Source organism: Artemia franciscana, chromosome 17 (genome assembly GCF_032884065.1).
Source record: "Artemia franciscana chromosome 17, ASM3288406v1, whole genome shotgun sequence".
Lineage (NCBI taxonomy): Eukaryota > Metazoa > Arthropoda > Branchiopoda > Anostraca > Artemiidae > Artemia > Artemia franciscana.
This window is the reverse complement of record NC_088879.1, coordinates 39,789,707-39,804,736: the sequence shown is the minus strand read 5'-3', so window position 1 is coordinate 39,804,736 and position 15,030 is coordinate 39,789,707. Positions and strand designations below refer to the sequence as shown.

General features: G+C 37.7%; 1 protein-coding gene across 4 annotated transcripts in view; it reads left to right on the top strand.

Moving 5' to 3' along the window:
* LOC136038230 (KICSTOR complex protein SZT2-like) overlaps positions 1-15,030 on the top strand; it is a 330,409-nt gene that overhangs the window by 70,669 nt on the left and 244,710 nt on the right. The gene's annotated exons all lie outside the window — the stretch shown is intronic.

Here is a 15,030-nt window from a genome sequence, read left to right as displayed (position 1 = left end):
CAGGTTCTAGGTCCGAGAGGCTCCAGGTTTGAACCTTGGCTTTAGCATTAATACAAAAGAAGAAAAAAACTAAAAAAGGTAAAAACTACAAAAAAACTAAAAAGAAAATATATATATATATTTATATATATCATCTTTTCCACAAAAATAATAATTTAGTGCTTCTGCTTAAAAACAGCAATCGGATTGATGCCTCCTGATACGCAACTATCAACAAAGTGGCAATCGTTGCGGTCGGTGATCAGTTCTTACCTCGAGATAATATTCTTTATAGGCGAAACAATCAGTTGACAAGAATTGCTTAAACTCATCGATGCTACGATGCCCTACAATATCCTGACGAATATAAATGACGCCCGGGACACTCAAATAGAAATCACAGACTGGGACACCGGGACACAAATGACGACGGGGACACAGGGAATATAAATGACGACCCGGACACAGGGACACAACTACAACGGGGACGCCGGGGGGCACAGGGGATATATAAATGACGACGGCAACAAAGGAAATGGTCGATTAGCAATGACCATCAACAAAGCTCAAGGGCAATCAATAGAATCATGAGTTATAGATCTGAATACGGATTGTTTTCCCATGGACCATTATGCGTTGCATGTTCAAGAGTCGGTAAACCTGACAATCTATTTATATGCACAGACGATGGGACAGCAAAGAATGTTGTATATTCGCAAGTTTTACGTAGTTAAAAACATATATATATATATATATATATATATATATATATATATATATATATATATATATATATATATATATATATATATATATATATATATATATATATATATATATATATATATCTATATATATATATATATATATATATATATATATATATATATATATATATATATATATATATATATATATATATATATATATATAAATAAGTTGTCTGTCTGTCTGTCTGTGGATCAGGTGACGTCATGTTTCTGTGTTGACTGATGTCATGAAATTAGTTGTCGTCATTTTTGCTTTGACGGTGACGTCATTAACGGTATTTGAACGCAAAACCGCGCAGTTAGATGAAAATCCACCTGGACAGCGAGAGTCAAAACATATCAAAACTGAAAATGATAGCGATGATGATTGGGTTTGGGATTTTGACTTGGATAAGGTCATCAATGCCTACCAGATTTAAGTTAAAAAAACAAAGGTTCGTCGATATGTACTTCATAGTGACGCTGAAAAATAAAGAAGAAAAAGGAAACTGAAAAAAGAATAAAGGTAAAAAACTAAAAAAAAACTAAAAAGAAAAAACACTCAAAGAGAAATTACAGACCGGGACACAAATGACGACCGAGACAGAGGGAATATAAGTGACGACCGGGAACCTCAAAGAGAAATTACAGACTGGGACACCCGGACACAAATCACGACCGGGACACAGGGAATATAAATGACGACCGGGACACAGGGACACAACTACAACGGGGACGCCGGGGGCACAGGCGGGATATATAAATGACGACCGGGACACAGGGATTGTTCGAATAGAAATTACAGACCGGGACACCGGGACACAAATGACGACCGGGACACCGGGACACAGGGAATATAAATGACGACCGGGACACTCAAAGAGAAATTACAAACTGGGACACCGGGACACAAATGACGACCGGGACACAGGGAATATAAATGACGACCGGGACACAGGGACACATCATTAGAATAATGAGGTATAGATCTGAATACGGATTGTTTTTCCCATGGACAATTATATGTTGCATGTTCAAGAGTCAGTAAACCTGACAATCTATTTATATGCACAGACAATGGGACAGCGAAGAATGTTGTATATTCGCATGTTTTACGTAGTTAAAAACATATATTTATATCTATCTCTATTCACAGGTGGGACACAGGGACACAACTACAATGGCGCGTAACTAATATGGCGCGTAACGACTTACGCGCGCGGGGGGGCTTGGGGGGGCGCGAAGCGCCCCACCAACTAGGTGTTGGGGTGGCGCGAAGTGCCACCCCAACAGCTAGTATATCTATATATATAAAAATAAGTTGTCTGTCTGTCTGTGGATCAGGTGACGTCATGTTTCTGTGTTGACTGACGTCATGAAATTAGTTGTCGTCAATTACAGACCGGGACACAAATGACGACCGAGACAGAGGGAATATAAGTGACGACCGGGAACCTCAAAGAGAAATTACAGACTGGGACACCCGGACACAAATCACGACCGGGACACAGGGAATATAAATGAAGACCGGGACACAGGGACACAACTACAACGGGGACGCCGGGGGCACAGGCGGGATATATAAATGACGACCGGGACACAGGGATTGTTCGAATAGAAATTACAGACCGGGACACAAATGACGACCGGGACACCGGGACACAGGGAATATAAATGACGACCGGGACACTCAAAGAGAAATTACAAACTGGGACACCGGGACACAAATGACGACCGGGACACAGGGAATATAAATGACGACCGGGACACAGGGACACATCATTAGAATAATGAGGTATAGATCTGAATACGGATTGTTTTTCCCATGGACAATTATATGTTGCATGTTCAAGAGTCAGTAAACCTGACAATCTATTTATATGCACAGACAATGGGACAGCGAAGAATGTTGTATATTCGCATGTTTTACGTAGTTAAAAACATATATTTATATCTATCTCTATTCACAGGTGGGACACAGGGACACAACTACAATGGCGCGTAACTGATATGGCGCGTAACGACTTACGCGCGCGGGGGGGCTTGGGGGGGCGCGAAGCGCCCCACCAACTAGGTGTTGGGGTGGCACGAAGCGCCACCCCAACAGCTAGTATATATATATATATATATATCTATATTCACAGGTGGGACATAGGGACACAACTACAATGGCGCGTAACTAATATGGCGCGTAACGACTTACGCGCGCGGGGGGGCTTGGGGGGGGCGCGAAGCGCCCCCACCAACTAGGTTTTGGGGTGGCGCGAAGCGCCACCCCAACAGCTAGTATAGATTAAAAATATTCATTCAGTATCTGTAACCAAGTGGAATATCTGACGTCACTGAATAACTTGAATTGACTGAAGTTTTTGTCCGCTGCATAAATTGAACTTTCGGCATTATTAAAATAAGACAATTTCATATAAAATCAAAGAGCGGTATGCCAGTTTGACAATAATAAGGATTATAGTGGCTCAAAATTGTATCCGTATTGGTAAGACCTGTGAAAAGTAGAGCTTTGAATTTGTTCATTTCATTCCAAGGAATGTTTACACAAGGCCAGAATTCAGGGGATAGCCATATCTCTAATGATGCAGAATCTCGAATAATGGCAATGCTCACCCTAATGAATGATCAGTTAGCAAAAATAGACCCAATTTCATCAGAAATAGCGGGAATAAATGGGGGGGCTGGCCCAGTTATCAATTAAGTTGGAGGGAGCGATCGCTGAAGTTACGGCAGAAAATATAAATACGCAGCGAGAAGTGAATTCTCTGAAAACTGAACTGGAGAATATGCGACTTAAAATGAGTAATATGGAGGCTGATTCAGAACGAACAAATGTAATTTTGTATAACTTTGATCCGTCAAGACGAGCACAGACATTACTTGAAGATGTAGTTGCTACTTTTAACCAGTTTATACCGAATGCCTCGATACATCTTAGCGACATAAAAGACGTTTTCCGTATTAAGTCCAATCAAAACCCCCGCCCCGTTTTGGTTAAATTTACGAGCGCTTTTTGCCGCGATCTTGTTCTGACATCAGGTCAACATTTTAGACACGCAAAAATTTGGATTACGCCTGACTACACAACATGAGAATTACTTGCGAGAAAGAAAATGAAATTTACCCTCGAGGCAGCGAAATCAGCGGGTAAAGAGGCGAAGTTGCGTGGTACGAAATTGTTTGTAGAGAACAAGGGTTATATATACAATTTCGAAACTGATGCAATAGAGGAGTGCACAGTACCTGGTGGTGAATATAGAAGGGGAGTTGCTAGTACGTACCAGGTATCGGCTGTTGGAGGTTCAAATATAACGTTGAAAGATGGTGGAAGACCGAGAGCAGATTCGCAGTTATAAAATTCAAGCGTCACATCTATGAAATCATTCAGTAGCGCATTTAGTGATCCTGTAAAATCGCAAAATGAAATCGAAGTGCATAAAACACCCTTGTCTGTTGCTGCGCCACAAGTCGAAAGGGGCGCTCCAAAGAGAGGAAATTCTGAAATTATTAGCCCGAATGATAGTGTGCGAGTTACAACACAGCCACCCTTTCGTAGAGGTAGGGCCACAATAAATGAAAGACAGACTGCACCTCGTAAGCTATCTTTCCAAGATCAAAGTAATCGGCCGAAAGAACAGGGAGACCAGGGCCATGATGTTGTACATGAAAGAATAAATATAGTGCATTGGAACATTCAAGGATGGAGTGAAATGAAAATTAATAGTATACTAGCTGTTGGGGTGGCGCTTCGCGCCACCCCAACACCTAGTTGGTGGGGGCGCTTCGCGCCCCCCAAGCCCCCCCGCGCGCGTAAGTCGTTACGCGCCATTGTAGTTGTGTCCCTATGTCCCACCTGTGAATATAGATAGATATATATACATATGTTTTTAACTACGTAAAACTTGCAAATATACAACATTCTTTGCTGTCCCATTGTCTGTGCATATAAATAGATTGTCAGGTTTACCGACTCTTGAACATGCAACATATAATGGTCCATGGGAAAACAATCCGTATTCAGATCTATATCTCATGATTCTAATGATTGCCCTTGAGCTTTGTTGATGGTGATTGCTAATCGACCATTCCCTGTGTCGCTGTCGTCATTTATCCCCCTGTGTTCCCCGGCGTCCCCGTTGTAGTTGTGTCCCTGTGTCCCGGTCGTCATTTATATTCCCTGTGTCTCGGTCGTCATTTGTGTCCTGGTGTCCCAGTCTGTGATTTCTCTTTGAGTGTCCCGGGCGTCATTTATATTCCTTGTGTCCCTGTGTCCCGGTCGTCATTTGTGTCCCTGTGCTTTGTTGATGGTGATTGCTAATCGAACATTCCTTGTGTCCCGGTCGCTTTCTCTTTGAGTGTCCCGGTCGTCATTTATATTCCCTATGTGCCGGTGTCCCGGTCGTCATTTGTGTCCCGATGTCCCGGTCTGTAATTTCGTCAGTCGAAAACATGACGTAAGTCGACACACAAACATGACGTCACTCGACAGACACACACACACACACACAGACAACTTATTTATATATATATATATAGATAGATTGGTATCGCAGTGTATGTTTGATATGGTAGCATTATCTGATACTTGGTTGGAAAAAGAGATTCAGTTTGAAAGGTTTCGGTATCTCGGTGTCCATCGTAAAAAAAATCTAAGAATGGACGAACTTATGGCGGAGTCGCAATTTTTGTATCTGAAAATTTTTTCTCTCAGCATTAAGTCCAACGGCTGAAGAGTGTTTCTTGTAATTTGATATGGTTGAGAGTCAAAGCCGATGGACGGTTTATTATTTTTTTGTGCAATTTATATCCCTCCAGAGTCGAGCTCGTACAACGAGGAGGATACGTGGTGTATATTAGAGGATGAAAAACGTAAATTTCCTGTTCAGTTTCCTTCTGACCTGTTTTGTCTTATGGGGGACTTTAATGGTTATGTTGGGGTTACTCCAGAAGTTTTGATGTCACCTCATGCCTGTACGGATGAAGCTGCTTGGGAGGTTTGGGATGATTTAGATATCCATCTCCCTCCGAGGGTAAGTAAGGACCACAGTAGACGAAAGAATAATTGGGGTCGTAAAATTTTGGATTTTTGTGGTAAGGAAAATTTTGTTATTTTGAATGGAAGAGTTGGAAAGGATGGAGATGTGGGAAATTTCACTTGTTTTTCTGGGACTTCTCCAAGTGTAATTGATTATATTTTGGTGGATAGTCCTCTTTGGCATATATGTGCGGATTTCGAGGTGATGGCACTGGTAGGTTCAGATCACTTGCCTGCTAGGGCTACTTTTGAGTTGGTTAGTTCTAAGAAACTAGCGACTAATAGTGATAGGAAGAAAAAACGCAGAGAAACTGAGGATTTAGGGATTAGAAAGGCACTGAAAGTAACAGGAGAGAATGAGAAAAATTTCAGAGTATGATGACGAGTGAAGAAGTTCAGCAGGAATTAGAGAAACGTTTGGTTTTACTAGGTGATGGAAAAATAGAGGAGCCGTTAGCATTAGTAAATGATGTTGTATATAAGGTAGGTTCAAAGTTAATTTTTAGAGTTAAGAATAATATTAAGAATGGATTTTTTGATGAAGATTGTAAAAGAAAACGCCAGGAAGTTTTAGAGGCACTACGGAAAGCGAGGGATAGCATAGGTAGTAGGGAAAATACTAGATTTTATATGGATTATAAGTTGATTCGGAATAAGTATAAGGAAATGTTGAAGATTAAGAAAAAAGAGCATGAAATTAGGACAGGAGAGCAACTGAAAAAAGATTATAGAGAAGGAGATATTAGGACCTTTTGGCGTATAGTTAAAAATTCTATTGGAGGAACAGAGGTTTGTCATGGTATTCCAGCAGTAGATTCTTGGCCTACATTTTTAGAGGAGAGAGAAAACGAAGTGATTAGGGACCAAGGAGGAACTAGTTTAAGTGTAGATCTGGTATCTGCTTTACGTGAAGTAGTTGATAGGCCAATGCAAGAATGTGATTATGATTTGGTTGCTCCCATCCAAGTAAGTGAAGTTTGGGAGACAATGAAAGGAATGAGAGGTGGGTCTGCTCCAGGTATAGATGGAATACCAACCGCACTTTGGAAGTGGGGACGGGTGTGGCTGCTGCCTGTTATAGCAGGGGTGTTTTCCGGTATATTGAACAGTGCAGAATGGCCCTTGTCTTGGGCTACGTCTGTTCTAGAGCCGTTATTTAAAAAGGGGGATAGATTAGACCATGGGAATTATAGAGGTATAAGCCTAAGTAATGTGCTTAGTAAGGTTTTTGCTAAGATATTATGTTGTAGGATAGATAATTGGATAGACCAAAATAGAATTTTATCAGATTTGCAGGCAGGGTTCAGAAAAGGCTATAGTCCTATAGATCAGATTTTTATTTTATTGGGGATGATTAGGAAACAGGTTAGGAGAAAAGAGGGCAGGCTATTTGTTGTATTTTTGGATTTAAAAGGGGCGTTTGATGGAGTGGATAGAAGTTTAATGATAGAGTCATTGTTAACACTAGGGCTACCAAGCGTATTTGTTAAGATTATAGCATCTATGTATAATATAGTTAAGATTGTAGTACGAGTAGGCAAGGATTTCTCTAGGGTCATTAGGAGTAGACTTGGTGTTAAGCAGGGATGAACAATTTCCCCAAGGCTATTTTCATTGTATGTTAATGATTTTGAAGAATATTTGATAGACAGAGGCGCCCTAAAATTAAGCTTTCAAGTGCAAGCGTTATGGCATTACTTATTGCGGATGACATAGTATTATTAGAGGAAAGTAAAGAACATTTACAACAACTTCTAAATCTAGCATCTTCTTATTTTAGGAATAAGAAACTAGTGTTAAACATAAAGTAGTCGGTGGTAATGGTCTTTAGGAAAAGTGGAGAACAGATAGATTCGCAGTGTCAGTTTACGTATGAAGGTAGGACACTAGACTACGTAGATGAATTTCAGTACTTAGGTTGTAGGTTTTCGTCAGATGGAAAATGGAAGAAACATCTCAAGATAGTAGAAGGTAAGGGAAATAGACTACTAGGATTGTTAAGTAAAAGTAGTATCAAGGAAATTAGGGATGTAGGACTGCTAAAGTATGTTTTTAATGCTAGGGTTAGATCGGCTTTGCATTACGGGGCGGAGCTTTGGGGGTTTATTAAGGGGTTGAATTTAGAGAGAATGCAGTCGAGGTTTTTTAAGCGTATGTTAGACCTTGATAATAAGTTTAATGGGTTAGTACTCAGAGGGAATATAGGAATAAAGTGTATGAGACAGAGTAGGTTAATTAGTATGGTTAAATATTGGGAAAGGGTATCATCGATAGAAGATAATAGGCTAGTTAAACAAGCATTTTTAATGATGCTTCAAGATAGGAGGAAGGATTCGTGGCCAAATCAGGTGAAGAATATATTAGACCGTGTAGGGCTAGGTAATTGCCGGAATGAGGGAAAGGGGATAGGAGAGATGGCAGGGACTGTATCTAGGTTATTTGCTAGTAGGCTAGAATCTCAGGAAGCTCAGGTTTGACAAGCTGAGAAGGCTACCTCGCCTTCCCTTGGGATATATGCGGAGGTCAAGGAGAACTGGGGCGATGAAATTTATCTAAAAATGGGATTGGCTCCGGATGGTTTGAAATGGGTAATGTATGTAAGGGGAAATTTTATGCCTCTTAGAGAACGTAGGAAATATTTAGGGAGAAATAGATTGAGGGATGGTCCTTACAGTTGCCCTTTGTGTGGAGAGATGGATGAGTCTTTGCAACGTTTTTTAGGGGATTGTGGGGAGTTGAGGGATTTGCGCTTGGAAATATTTGGTAAGGAGGTTGGGGGGAGAGATTGGAATTCGGAAATTTTGAGAAGTAGGTGTTACTTAACTATAAATAATATTGGAAAGTTCGTCCGGGTAGGTATGAGGTATCGTGATGTTTTCTTAAATAATTAGTTTAATGTCTTTTCAGTTTATGTTTGTTGCTGTATTTTTTACACTTGTTTTTGTGTATGTCACCATGGCCCAATTGGGCTTTTCGTGTGAATAAATATATCTATCTATCTATCTATCTATCTATTGTAAAATATACCAGAAAATTTGAGATTGTACCAGAATGCACCTTTAGAGGTGGAATATACCAAAATGGTACAATTGTACCGCTGTTGGCAACCCTGCTGCAAAGGAACTACAACTCAGATCACAGCTTTGGTGTTTGCCATCAAACAGTTCGTGGTAACGAACTGTAGTAAGGAGCGACCCGGCTCAATAGTAAACGAAACTCTAAAAAACGGGATTTTGATACTAAAAGATACATCAAAAGAATCAGATTTTAATGCTGATTTTAAATATATAAGTTTCATCAAATTTAGTTTTTGTCATCAAAAGTTACGAGCCTGAGAAAATTTGCCTTATTTTGGAAAATAGGGAGAAACACACCCTAAAAGTCATAGAATCTTGACGAAAATCACACCATCGCATTCAGCATATCAGAGAACCCTACTGTAGAAGCTTCAAGATCCTATCTACAAAAATGTGGAACTTCGTATTTTTTGCCAGAAGACTATTTGGGAGGATCTTTCCTTGAAGGAATATGTCATGAGGGAAGAGGAATTCAATGAAGGGGGCGCAGGATTTTCTAGCATCATTATAAAAAAAAACAATAAAATAAAATATGAAAAAGTTTTTTCAATTGAAAGTAAGGAGCAGCATCTAAACTTAAAACGAACAGAGATTATTGCATATATGAGGGGTTCATCTCCTCCTAAATACCTCGCTCTTTACGATAAAGTATTTTTAGTAATTTCAACCATTTATTTTACGGCCTTTCTGAGTCAGGGGTCATTCTTAAAGAGTAGGGACAAAATTTAAGCTTTAGTGTAAAGAGTGAGGTATTAACGAGGGGACAAATCCCCTCATATACATAATAAAAATATAAGAATATAAAAGTTCGTTACGCAAGTTAATTCTTAAGTTACGTATATTTTTTACTGATAAAAAGGTTCGTTAAAAATTAAAAGTTCTAGTTGCCTTTTCAAGTAACCCAAAAATAGGAGGGCAACTAGGCCTCCTGCCCCACCCCTTTTTCTCAAAATCGTCTGATCAAAACTAAGAGAAAGCCATTTAGCCAAAAAAGAGTTAATATGTAAATTTCATTTTAATAATTTATGTGCGGAGAGCCAAAATCAAACATGCCTTAATTCAAAAACGTTCAGAAATTAAATAAAAAAAAAACTAGTTTTCTTAACTGAAAGTAAGGAGCGACATCAAAACTAAAAACGAACAGAAATTACTCCGTGTATGAAAGCGGCTGTTCCCTTTTCAACACCCCGCTCTTTACGCTAAAGTTTTTTACTGTTTAATAATGCAGAATTGAGAGAGATTCAAACTTTAGCGTAAAGAGTGGGGCGTTGAAAAGGGAACAGCCCCTTTCATACACGGAGTAATTAAATACTAAACATGTACAGTTTCCAACGTTTAGCATAAGATTATTTTTTTCAAGCAGATTGGAAACAAATTAAGTTGACTTAATGATTCCTCTTTTTTCTATTGCCATTTTTTTGCCCGTTTGTGGTGCTTCTTTGGGTTGGTTTTTTGTGCGTGTCTTTCAAGTTTCAAGCTGAATTTTTAATATAGGTTCTCTTACACAATCCTTTTTTTAGTTATAAATATTTCTGTTTGATTCTCTCATTCTCGTTCATTTTGACTTGTATTACTCTTCTCATTCGCAAAATAAATTCATTATGCACTTGGAAGCTATTTTCTTAGCTTTTTATACTCGCTTATCAGTAATTTTTTTGGTAAAATTCTAGTTAATTGACTTCTTTCTATTTCAGAAAGGGTTTAGGTTAGGAAAATGAAACTTTCAGGGATGAATCTAGAGACTAAAGTGTGTCCCGGGAAAGTATTTTGAAGCAACTACCTCCACTGCTTCTCCCTCTAGAGGGCCCTGACCTTTGATGACCTTTAAAAATTTGTGTGTTATAAAAGTGAAACCTTGCAAAATAGATCTTCTGCTTAATTGGAGTACAACAAAATTGTTTTCAGCTTCATAACTTTGCTCAATTCCATTTTATAAGGTTTGAAAGATATGCAAATACATTTCCTAAATTTTGAAAAAGAAACATTGATTTGGCTCAAAATTCTACTCAAATAACAGGAATTGTATTTTCAGAACTAAAGGCAGAGAAAAAGCAACTATTAACTGAAAATTAAGGTAAAATGTTGTTTTGTCAAAATTTCAATAGGTATAGACCTGTCATGTAGGCAAATTTTAGGGCTCTCTAGAAGGAGAAGGAGTGGAGATGGGTACTTTATAATACCTTCCCAGGACATACTTTAGCCTATAGACCCATCTCTGAAAGTTTCATTTTCCTAACCTAAACCCTTTCTGAGATAGGAAGAAGTCAATTAACTAGAATTTTACCATTTTTTTTTCACTTGAAAAAAATTCTTTTGCCAGGACTCTCTTGAAGGAGGATACTACCCAGGTCCCAATTTAGATTAAAAACTAAATCGTTCTTCTGTGATAAGATCTATTTAATTGTAAATACCTGGCAATCTTTCCTCCATCATCGTACTTCTGAGCCAGGTCTTTGCCCTTTGAAGTGTGCTAAACGACCTCTCTAAATTATTGGCGGTGGAATGGAAGCCCTCCATCCACATTTGACTCTTAAAAATGGCACTAAAATTTGCTTCCAATCAAATGAGCTCCATCTGATCCAAAGTTTTTACGATATCCATTCCATAAAATTTTTATATGCACGGGGCATAAATTACAACCCTTGTCCATGCGCTCTGGGGAATCGTGTCAACGCTAAAGACATTGTTACATGATATCTTCGAATATCTTCTCCATTCATTCTAATATCCGTAATATCTAAATTAGCAGTGGAATGGATATTAGAATGAGTAGACCTTTCTTAACATTAGGAAAGAACATGCCTGTTTCTTCGAGCACGTCCAAGATATATAGTATCATTAGTTGTGAATTGTTCACAGTCTTCTTTTTCCAAGGGGTTGTACCACAGATCTAGTTCAGTCTCAACATAATCAAGGATGTAATATTCTACCAAAATCCTGGCATTTGTTTTAAACTCTTTGATTTCCATATCCATGTATTGAAGAGGCATTAATGATGACAAAGAAAATGTTTGAGTGTGCTCTTCTGGAAAACCTAGCCTAAGCGAGGTCAGGAGGGAGTCTAAGTAAGGGATTAACAGAGACCGTTTCCAATAATATTCTTCAGTGTCTGCTGGTTGGTTTGGTCTGTGACTCTGTTTCCCCGTTTTTCTAGTGACTGATAAGACAATTGATAAAACATTAGCAGACTGATTAGATTCTTTCAAAATTTCAGCCACTATGTCGTCTGCATTCTGACGATCATTGGAAATAACATAAATAATTCTTAAAATATGACGAATTGTGTTTATCATGTCATTATTTTTTGCCTGTAGAGCATTAGCTACATGCTTTAAAATTGCTGAGTATTTTGCGATAATTTTCCCAGTAATCATAAAGACATTTTTTGTTTTGGCTCCGTGCAGCTGGTAAGCCAATTTTCTTGTCGACTGGTTGCCTTCAGTAGACAGTTTTTCCTACAATTTCAACAAAATTTTGTCAAAACCATGGATAGATTTGTACTTTCCCGTCCACGTTGTTTCACACTTTTTTTTCAAGTTCTGTACAACATATTTTTGGGTTGTTGATTCTCGAAAAAAAAAAGTTACGACGTCCTTAGTTATTGAAAAAACATTTTCTACTTCGTCTATTTTATTTAAATCATTGACTAATAGACTGAGTCTGTGGTTAGCACTGTAAAAAAATAGGGCTTTCTTAAATTTTTTTCTAAGAATAGCCTGAACACCACCTTCCTTGCCCGCCATTGTGCTGCGTCCATCAAATCCCAGGCTTTTTCAGGATCCAATCTATTGTTGTTTAGGAAGATTTCAATTTGTCTTCCTATCATGGTTCGCGTCTTGGACCTCAAGTAGACCGAATCCTGCAAATTCTTCCTTAATGACTTTTGTAGTTCATTGATATCGAAAGCCTATGGACAGTTGTTCTTAAACGGCTATATCTGCTGTCTCGTCTACTAACACAGAATGAAAGGACGCAATTTTTACTTCTTGAACAATTTTATCTCTTATTTCATCTCCACACATGGCAATCAACTCGTTCTGGATCCGAGATGAAATATATGAAGCATTTTTGCTCTTTATCAAGTGATTTTTTAATTTTGTGTCACCTGACTATATTCTCAAGTTGAGTAGATCAAAGAGGATCCTTTAGGGGTAAATAATGGGTACCAGAGAAAATAATTGCAGAAATATTGGTTATTAATAATTGGTCTCTATTTTCTGCAATTGTCTATTTGACAATTTTTAGACAAGATTGTCTAATTTTGTAACTGTCTGTCTATTGGAACACTTTCTTGGAGCTGTTGCACTTTTGTGATACTGGGAGTTCATGCAGTTTTGGCAATATTCATGCATATCTTTATATTTGAGAAAAGGTCTTACCATTAAACAGCCTAAAATTCCTTTGACTGTACAAAATGGGGTGGAAATAGGAAACAGTATTTACACAAGGGTTCTTTAAGTTTTTGTGATTAAACCAGCCATGAGTAAAGGTGTTGAACTTTCCATCAATCCATGATTTGTTCAAAGTTCAATCCTTCATGGTTGAACTTTCTTTTCAGATGCATTGCATCATTTTTGAAATCATGGGTTTCGTGGGGAACCCATGTCTTGCATATAATATCCTTCTTTTCTCCTGACGAAAGGACAGCATTACCTCCAACATAATCACCAATATCATGTTTTTCATAGGGGTAGTATCTGGTGTTATTGCATGGATTACATATAGCATCCAAGGCTATAAAGGTTTTTGATGTTGATGGAACAATTTCAGGTATTTCAGGTGCTGGTGGAGTTAAAGGATAGGGTTTCAATGGTTTTGTAAAATCAGAATCACTTTCACTACTACTATCATGGCCTTTTTTTTTACTTTTGAAGCCAGAAGAAAAGAAACATCACAATAGTCATCTTTAAGCACATTGAGCAGTAAGATGCAATATTACCAGCAATTTTATTAGGGTAGCCAGAATTCAGTGCAAGTCAAATTCAACTACATAATATTATTTATGTCGTTGTTGTTTAGTTGACGTTTGAGCGAATCAACCGCTCGTATACGCGCGATCCTCTTTTGAAATTTGGGCTTATGAAGCCACGTCACTTTGAAAAACACACAAAAAAATTTTGGCACTGGCCACTTCAACACTTAAGATATCTTGGGAGAGTACTAGGAAGTTGTACAGAGTGTTCTTGCTTAAATCACTGGCACTAGTATGTATATCACATCTCTATTTTGCTATTATTGCTTAAAATATCTGTGAAAAGAAACATAGTCAGATGTAAATAATGCTAAAATACCAGAAAAAATAAATAAATAAAAGGTCAATACAGTAAAAATAGAAGCTAATACAGTAAATCATCCATAAAAGGAAACGTAAATACAAAATAAAAAGGTCAATACAATGAATTTAAAAGTCAATACATTATAACTTTAAAAAAAAATAAGAGAATTTTATGCAGATTACAACTCTTTATATACCTAGTCAACAACAAAATAGTCTTTCTATGGACCCACTTAGGGGACTTAGCCTGACCTAGGATTGCTCTCATTGTAAATGCAAAAAAATACTTTATAATTTGGCTTCTAAACACATTACTTTGTACTTCATATTTTGTGCACTTCATACTCATTTCCTACTCATTTCAGTATTACTCATTAGTATTTATGTTTAGCAAATGTGGGAAATTACTTCTTTTTCTTCAATATTTTCTTGAAATAAAAAGTATTGTAGAGATAGATAGATCCGTTTTAAAATAGTCTATATATGAAAGTTAAACATAATCACTGCCATCTGCTAAAAAGATATTAATAGACAAATATTGATAAGTCAGGTTAGATTAGCTAGATGGCTCTTGGATTTTTATTTTAACAAGGATTTTCAACACTTGGAGAAAAGACATAAATATCGAAAAATGTGATTGAAAACTAGAAATACAGTGAAAGAAGTGAAGATAAAGGTTCTCCCCATGGAAAATATGTTAACTAGGATTATTTTGCATATTATGAAGTAAGAATTGTGTTCTTAACATGTCTCCTTATGTCATATACTAACATGTCATACACTTACGCCTTTTGTTCACTTAGCACACTATTATTGCACACTATTATTTAGCACTATTATATTAACACACTATTATTGTTGTGCTAATAATACTTACTAATCAGCGAGAAGCCCCTGAAGTAAGGT